Source organism: Cibotium barometz, chromosome 12, assembly GCF_041138505.1.
Source record: "Cibotium barometz isolate CiBa-2024 chromosome 12, ASM4113850v1, whole genome shotgun sequence".
NCBI lineage: Eukaryota > Viridiplantae > Streptophyta > Polypodiopsida > Cyatheales > Cibotiaceae > Cibotium > Cibotium barometz.
In genome coordinates this window covers 34,468,339-34,475,512 of record NC_141057.1, presented here as the reverse complement: position 1 = coordinate 34,475,512, position 7,174 = coordinate 34,468,339, and positions in this window count along the sequence as shown.

Genomic DNA, 7,174 nt, shown 5'->3' with positions numbered 1-7,174 from the left:
ACAACTTTGTGTATATGTCTCGTGTCTCCTATTGATTATATGGGGCCGATATAAACGTTTTAACTTTCACAGCTTCTTGTATACATCTCATGTCTCCTATTGATTATATGGGGCCGATGTGAACGTTTTAACCTCAGTATATGGGGCCTTGTGTGACTAGGATGGTTGCAATATCCTTAGACATTGCTTAAATTTATATGCATGTGATGCAACGCACCCTAAGTCCTCAAGAGAGGCCACCCACTCTAAATGATTAATTTAATGGGTTAATTTTAATAGTTTTATGCACATGTCCGTCGAGATACCACTACTCGTCGAGATACCACTACTCGCTAGCGCTGCCTATGTTGGCCGTCTCCGCATGAGCATCTCCACCAGAGCGGAGCCGCCAACCAACTACGCATTGTTGGTGTGCGCCTTCATTTTTTCCTTTTGCATCAAAATCGAAGCTCTTGCATACATCCAAATTTGGGGGTTTTCAAAATTAGGGCAATAATTGCTTAATTAAAGCCTATCTATCGAAATTTGGGGGTTTTCAAAATTAGGGCAATAATTGCCTAACTAAAGCCTACAGCATATCAAAAATTGGGCTTTTTTTGAAATCTCTACCCTACATTGACATTTGAAGGGCTCTTAGAATTTCTTGGGGGCTCTCTTTCTTCAGCATTCACCCATCATGGATCTACAAAGGAGCATCATTGCTATTAAGAAGTTTAATGGAGCAAACTTCCCCATGTGGCATACCAAGATCCGACCTCTAATGATGTGATGAAGGAGTGTGGAACATCATCAAAGGATCAGAGAAGAAACCTGAAGAAGATGACCAGAAAATCCAAAATATGGTAGGACAAGAATGACAAAGCAATGCCGTTGATCGGTTTAAGGCTTGCTAACACCCTCAATCATCATGTGAACTTCAACAAGATAGCCCAAGAGGTGTGGGACAAATTGGAGAATCTCTTCGGCAATAAAACCAACTCCTCAAAGGTATTTCTCAAACAAAAGTTTTTTGGACTGAAGTTGAAAGAAAATGATACTTTGAGAGAACATTTGAGCACTTTAGGCTCTCTTCTTCAACAACTTACTGCTTTCAAGGCAAAAGTTGATAAAGATGATTAGAAAGCAGTCCTTAAAAGCATTGAAGGCATTACAAAATACAATGAGGTTCTAGCAGTACTAAGGGTGGCCAAAGAGATGGCATATGATGAGATGGTAGCAATTCTCATTGATGAAAACCAACGCATCACATAACAAGCTTAAGTCATGCTTGAGTCGAAGAAAATGTTCTTTTTAAAGATGAAAGGCAAAAAGGAAGGTTGAGCCTTCAGTGTACTTATTGCAAAAAGCTTGTACATACGGAAGACAAGTACTTCAAGAAGACGGCCAAGGTGCAATCCAATGAGCATGTAAACCTAGTTGCAAAAGAAGAAGAAGAAGACCAAGACGAAGCTATAGGCAGAGTTTACTTCTATTGCTGACAAGGCTCTTACGTGATGACTAATCTTTCTCTTAATGAGGAAGATTACGATTGGTTTCCTAAAGTATTTATTTTATGGGTCAAGGGTTATTTGCCCGAGTAGTCTCCCAAAATATGATAAATAATCTGTGTGTTTTCTTTTTTAAAGTCTTAATGTTATAAAAGGCTCCATCATTCTCTACATATCCTTGTTTAGAGTCAGGGGGGATTGCTTTTGGGTAGACTGATGTAGGCACCACCATAAGTGGTCAAGCTCTTATATTTAGCTTGACATGAGAGTTCATGTGTTGGCACACTGTGATCTTTTGTATCACATGTTGCAGTCTTGAGCCCAAATCACCATAGTTATTGAAGGTCTTCTCAGATCACTCCACCTTCACTTCGAAGGGGGGTTTACTTTTTGGAGTCTTATGTGTGAGCAAGCTCTTAGAAGGCTAAGTGTGCTAGTAGCGTGTGAACCCGGCTCATAGTGGTTCAATAAATATTTAGATATTTTATACCTGGTTGACATAAGTAATGATGTTATCTAGAAGAACCTTCTAGGCTATAAAAGCATTGTACTTGGTGAAGCATACACATCAATCTAATTAAGCGATCATTGAGTCGTGCAATCATTATTCCCTCTCAACCACTCTCTCTCTTCTCTCTCTCTACACACATAGTTAACATGAAGGAGCTCCACCCACCTTAGTCTTCTCTCTTTGCTCTCCATCTATATATACATTATAGGGCTTCGTTTGCTAGAAGACACGTAGCGAAGTTTTTAGCTCTCTTAGTAGACTAGCCTTGGGAATTCAAACTTTACTTCATCAGTGTTGTCAGTTAGGTGGCAGTCAAGAACGAGTAGTCGGAGAGAGGTTGGGACCTTGATTTGTGTTATTTTTGTCTCTTTTCAAATTCAACAAACAAATAGACTACGGTAGCTTTCGACCCCTCTCTCACTCTTGGGCCCGATTACCCTCCACCCCCCGCCTCCTTACAATCACTCTTCTCTCTCAGGCGCATGAATGGAATGCTCTTTGCCCTCGTAGGGGCGAAACAAGCTCAACTTTGCATCGCCCCCTTACCCCATGGGAGTTTCTAGGTGCTCTCCACATGTGGGCATTGTTGGAAATCCGGCTACTCTATTGTCTTGCAGCATTGTTGTTGCTGGAGGCGTCGACGAAGAAGATGATGATCAGCTTGCCGTAGAGATGTATGGCGGGGTGGACCAGCGGTGGCAGTGTTGCCCCTCTCTACCGGAGCCTCTCCATTGGCAGAGCGTGTACTCTGCCGATCTGCTACTTCGATATGGTGAGGAAGATGTGGGCGTCTGCCAAGTGCGGCCGAGGGGGGGCATATTTTGGCACCTGTGGCGTGTGAGGGTGAGGGGCCGCTCGCAGTGGTGCTCTGTACTGGCAGATGCGTGAAACTTTTGAAGGTGGATGAAGCGAGCATGGAGACGTGTTCAACGGTCAACAGAGCTCAAAATGGCTGCCAAGGCTGGGGAATGCCATCAATTCGACGTTGTCCTCGGTACTCTATGAGCCGGACGCCACTGCCCGGTAGTCGTTTCGTCACCCAAGCTGCCACGACAATACCAAGGGTGTACCACTCCATGGAGAATTACTGGATGACAGAGTGCTAATCGCCAGCTCATCAGTTCTACATGTTCACCCCAGCAACTTCCCAACCGAGCTGAGGGTGGAGGCATTCTCTTGCAGCTTTCCTTTGATTTGATTTTGCTTGATCTAACCTTAGGCTAAATATTACATCAACATCACAAGCATTCGGCTTGCCCTCTATGCACCAGCGAGGGACAAAGCCCCCAAAAATAATATGTTAGTGCTGGATTTCATCAAAACTATCGCTGACATGACTGTACATAAGCCCGTTGGCTTACCACTAGATGCAGGGCTGGGAGTAGTGAAGGAGGAGGTTTGAGTGGTCTCTGGATGGTGGGGTGTATGAAGAAGACAGACCCTCTAGTGTTTGGAGATGACTCGAAAGAAGGTGGAGAGTACAATGGATGACTTACGGAGGGCTTTTTGCTGCTATCGAATGAGGGTGGTGTGTAGGAGAGGACGAGGGGTATTTATCACCCTCAATGGCGTAGGAGCTTCACAAGCTCTTCCACCACCCCCAAGTGATCTACCTCAATGTTGAGCCCTCTCCATGTGTGTTCTCTTCTAGGGTTTGTGTGAGTGTGTGTGTGCTTGCAAGCTTAAGTTTTGTTCTCTCCTACATCTTTTCATGGTATCAGAGCTTGGTTCATGCTAAGAGCTAAGTGGCAAGCAAGAGAAGCACAGGAAGCAGTACAAGGGTAAGAGGTTCATCTACTCTTCCTCCTTTGTGCTAGCTACTACACCCTTGTTGGGAGCTCTTCGGGAGGCGCCGGTAAATGAACTCCAATTGAGGAGCTTTCTTTGCGGCGGCGAGAGCGGAGCTTAGGACAACTATACTGTCCTTTGGAAAATTTTTGGACTGAAAACGCGTTTCGACCGCGTCTGGACCTCTATTTTTCAGTTCGCAGGCGTTCACGGGCACTACCGGGGTAAGTTTCGATTCTCTGCAGAACTCTGCTTTGGGAACTGCAGGAAGGGTGATTTTCAAATGGTTCAGGAGTTGCAGATACAAACATTTGGCATAAGAGAATTGGGCATGTAAATGTGCAAAGAATGCAATCTATGCAGATTAACGAAATTGTGATAGGGCTGCCTAAGTTTAGGGTTGAAGGTATGCAGAAAGTATATGAAGCATATCAATTTGGAAAGCAAACAAAGTACGTATTTCTACATGACGGAAATGTGAGCAGGAATGTACTAGATGTTATGCATTCAGATGTATGGGGTCTTGCAAAAACTATGTCCATGGGTGGCTGTATTATATAGCATTCATTGATGACCACACGAGGAAAGTGTGGGTGTATTTCATGAAGGAGAAGAGTGAAGTTTTCACTCATTTTCAGAATTTCAGAGTGATGATTGAAAAGCAGATAGGGAAGCATGTAAAGTGCCTAAGGTCAGATAGAGGGGGAGAGTACTTCTCCAATGAGTTCTCTGATTTCTTACGGAAGAATGGCATTCAGAGACAGTTTACATGTAGATAAACTCCGCAGCAAAATGGAGTTGTTGACTAGTCCACATCTACCCACTCCTCTTAGCGTGTTCACATTATGGACCGCTTGTATATACTCTATTATGTGTGTTAGTCACTTTATCTTCTTTGTAGACATCTTTTGTTGTGTGAAGAAGAAGAAGAATCTTCAGCCTCTAACCTTTGTGTTCTCTTCTAGGGTTTGTGTGAGTGTGTGTGTGTTCTTGCAAGAGATCAAGCTCTCTTCTCCCCTGCATCTTTTCAAGTACATGGAAAGAAAATATGTAGGCCTTAATAAAGTCCACGTTATATGTCAGAAGTTGCATGTGTTAGGTGTATGTAGTTCTTAGTTTCAAGGCTCTAGCTTCCTTCTCTTTTCTTTAAATGTCAGTTTGATACATGGTATGACTTAGTTTTCATTGTGGTGTCATCTATGTGCTTAATTGAATTTTTGGATGTTAAGGCTCCATTCCTTGGTACTAGATCAAATACCAAATATTTTGGAACACGTATTGGGAACTAATCCTTTTCAAGAAAGATGTAGCTTAAAAGTATGATATATGTTTCATACTTTTAATTTTAGTAATTGAAGTAGCATAATTTTCTTGAGAATATTTATTTTATTATCCTTTTGAAAGGGCGAGAAATGAATAGGTAAAGTATCTTAGCAACAATATCAACAAGAAAAGAGTTTATAGGAAACATAAAGCAACGGGGTATGTATCTATAAAAGTGTATGTATGTGTGTGTGTGTGTACTTAAATACATACATATATACATATGTGTGTGTGTATCTTTGAAAAGATATACTATGTTTCTCTTTTTTTATATCTTGCTTCTCATATTTTATAATTTTTCCTTTCACGTTTTTGGTCTGTAAGAGTGTGGGGGTGTGTATGTGTGTGTGTGTGTGTGTGTGTGTGTGGGTGTGTGTGTGTGTGTGTGAGAGAGAGAGAGAGAGAGAGAGAGAGAGAGAGAGATTTCACTTTGTGAGTGTGGGTTTTCAGTCTTCTACATCAGCAGTCAGAAAAATCCAAGAACCTTATCCAACTTGACCAGTGAAAACGTTAAACATGATTATATAACAACAAATTTGTATACAATAATCATATTACAAGTAAGTGGAGCCACTGACTCCATTATTTGGAAACTTTTGGTGTAGAGCATAAACCCAAAGATATTTTGAGAGAATAGATCCTATTACCATTCGCTGCTTTTTATAGGTGGAGTCAAGCTGATGCAACCAGTTATCGCCCCCATGAAAGCTCTTCATCGAGGTCGTTCCACTCCTCAGTGCATTAATCGCAACCAGCCATAGTCGGTTAATGCTAAGAATGAATTTCATGTTAGGCGCCATTCCAATACACAGAATGTTAATCCACAATCAGCCATGGCAATAGGCCCCATGAGTATGGGCCTACTGCCTCAAAATATTGTTAGTGAGTTTGTAAAACTCATCTCCAGATAATCGCCTTCTACTTGCCATGAAGGCAAGTAGAAGGCAAGTTTTTTACAAATGATGGATACATTGTTGGGTACTTTATCCAACCCAATCACCATGAATTTGTCAAGTAACGTTTTTATTGAGTGTAAAAAGTCAGGATTAATCCAACAGCCATCTTTTGACAGCCATTTTTTGGGAATCCATTTAATTTTTTTCCATAAATAAGTAAGGCACAACATCTGTAATTGCATTAAGTTGTGAAGACTCCAGTTGGAGTTTACTGGCAATGTTTGCCAGACAATCTAGTATGGCATTGAGCCCCTTCATCCTTTATGCATGCCAAGACATGCTGGCAAGCTTTCTATCGAAATCTCGACATCCTTAGAAGTGGTAGGATTTAAAATCAAAAGAAAGTTATTAGAGTTTGAGATGAGTATGAGATAAGGACTACCTTCAGCATGCACAGCAAAATTGCTGTGAGCCTTGATCTCGCCCTAAAAGTAAAGCCACCTACTTGAAATCTATCAGCTCATTGAGCATAATGATAGTGAGGAGAGCTAGACTTCTAAGGTCAAGAATATCAAGCTAAAGGTTCCATATATCTCCTATTTTAAAGAGATATATACTGCAGTTACAGTGTGTGTTTTCAGTCTTCTATATCAGCAATTAGAAAAATCCAAGAACCTTATCCAACTTGACCAGTGAAAACGTTAAATATGATTATATAACAACAGATTTGTATACAATAATCATGTTACAAGTAAGTGGAGCCACTGTTTCCATTATTTGGAAACTTTTGGTGTAGAGCATAAACCCAAAGATATTTTGAGACAATAGATCATGTTACCATTTCTTGCTTTTTATAGGTGGAGTCAAGCTGATGCAGCTGATTATCGCCATGAAAGCTCTTTATCGAGGTCGTTCCACTTCTCAGTGTATTAATCGTAACCACCCATAGCCGGTAAATGCTTAGAATGAATTTCATGTTAGGCGCCATTCCAATACAGAGAATATTAATCCATAATTAGCCATGACTAGCTAATGCTCAGAGTGAATGAATGTCAAGCGAGCAGAAATCACATGCAAGGTATAAGAGATATGATTTAGGTAGTTGTACGTGTATGAATAATACCCTACTTTTAGGTGTTTGTGTGAAACCGTACCCTACCCGTTCACAC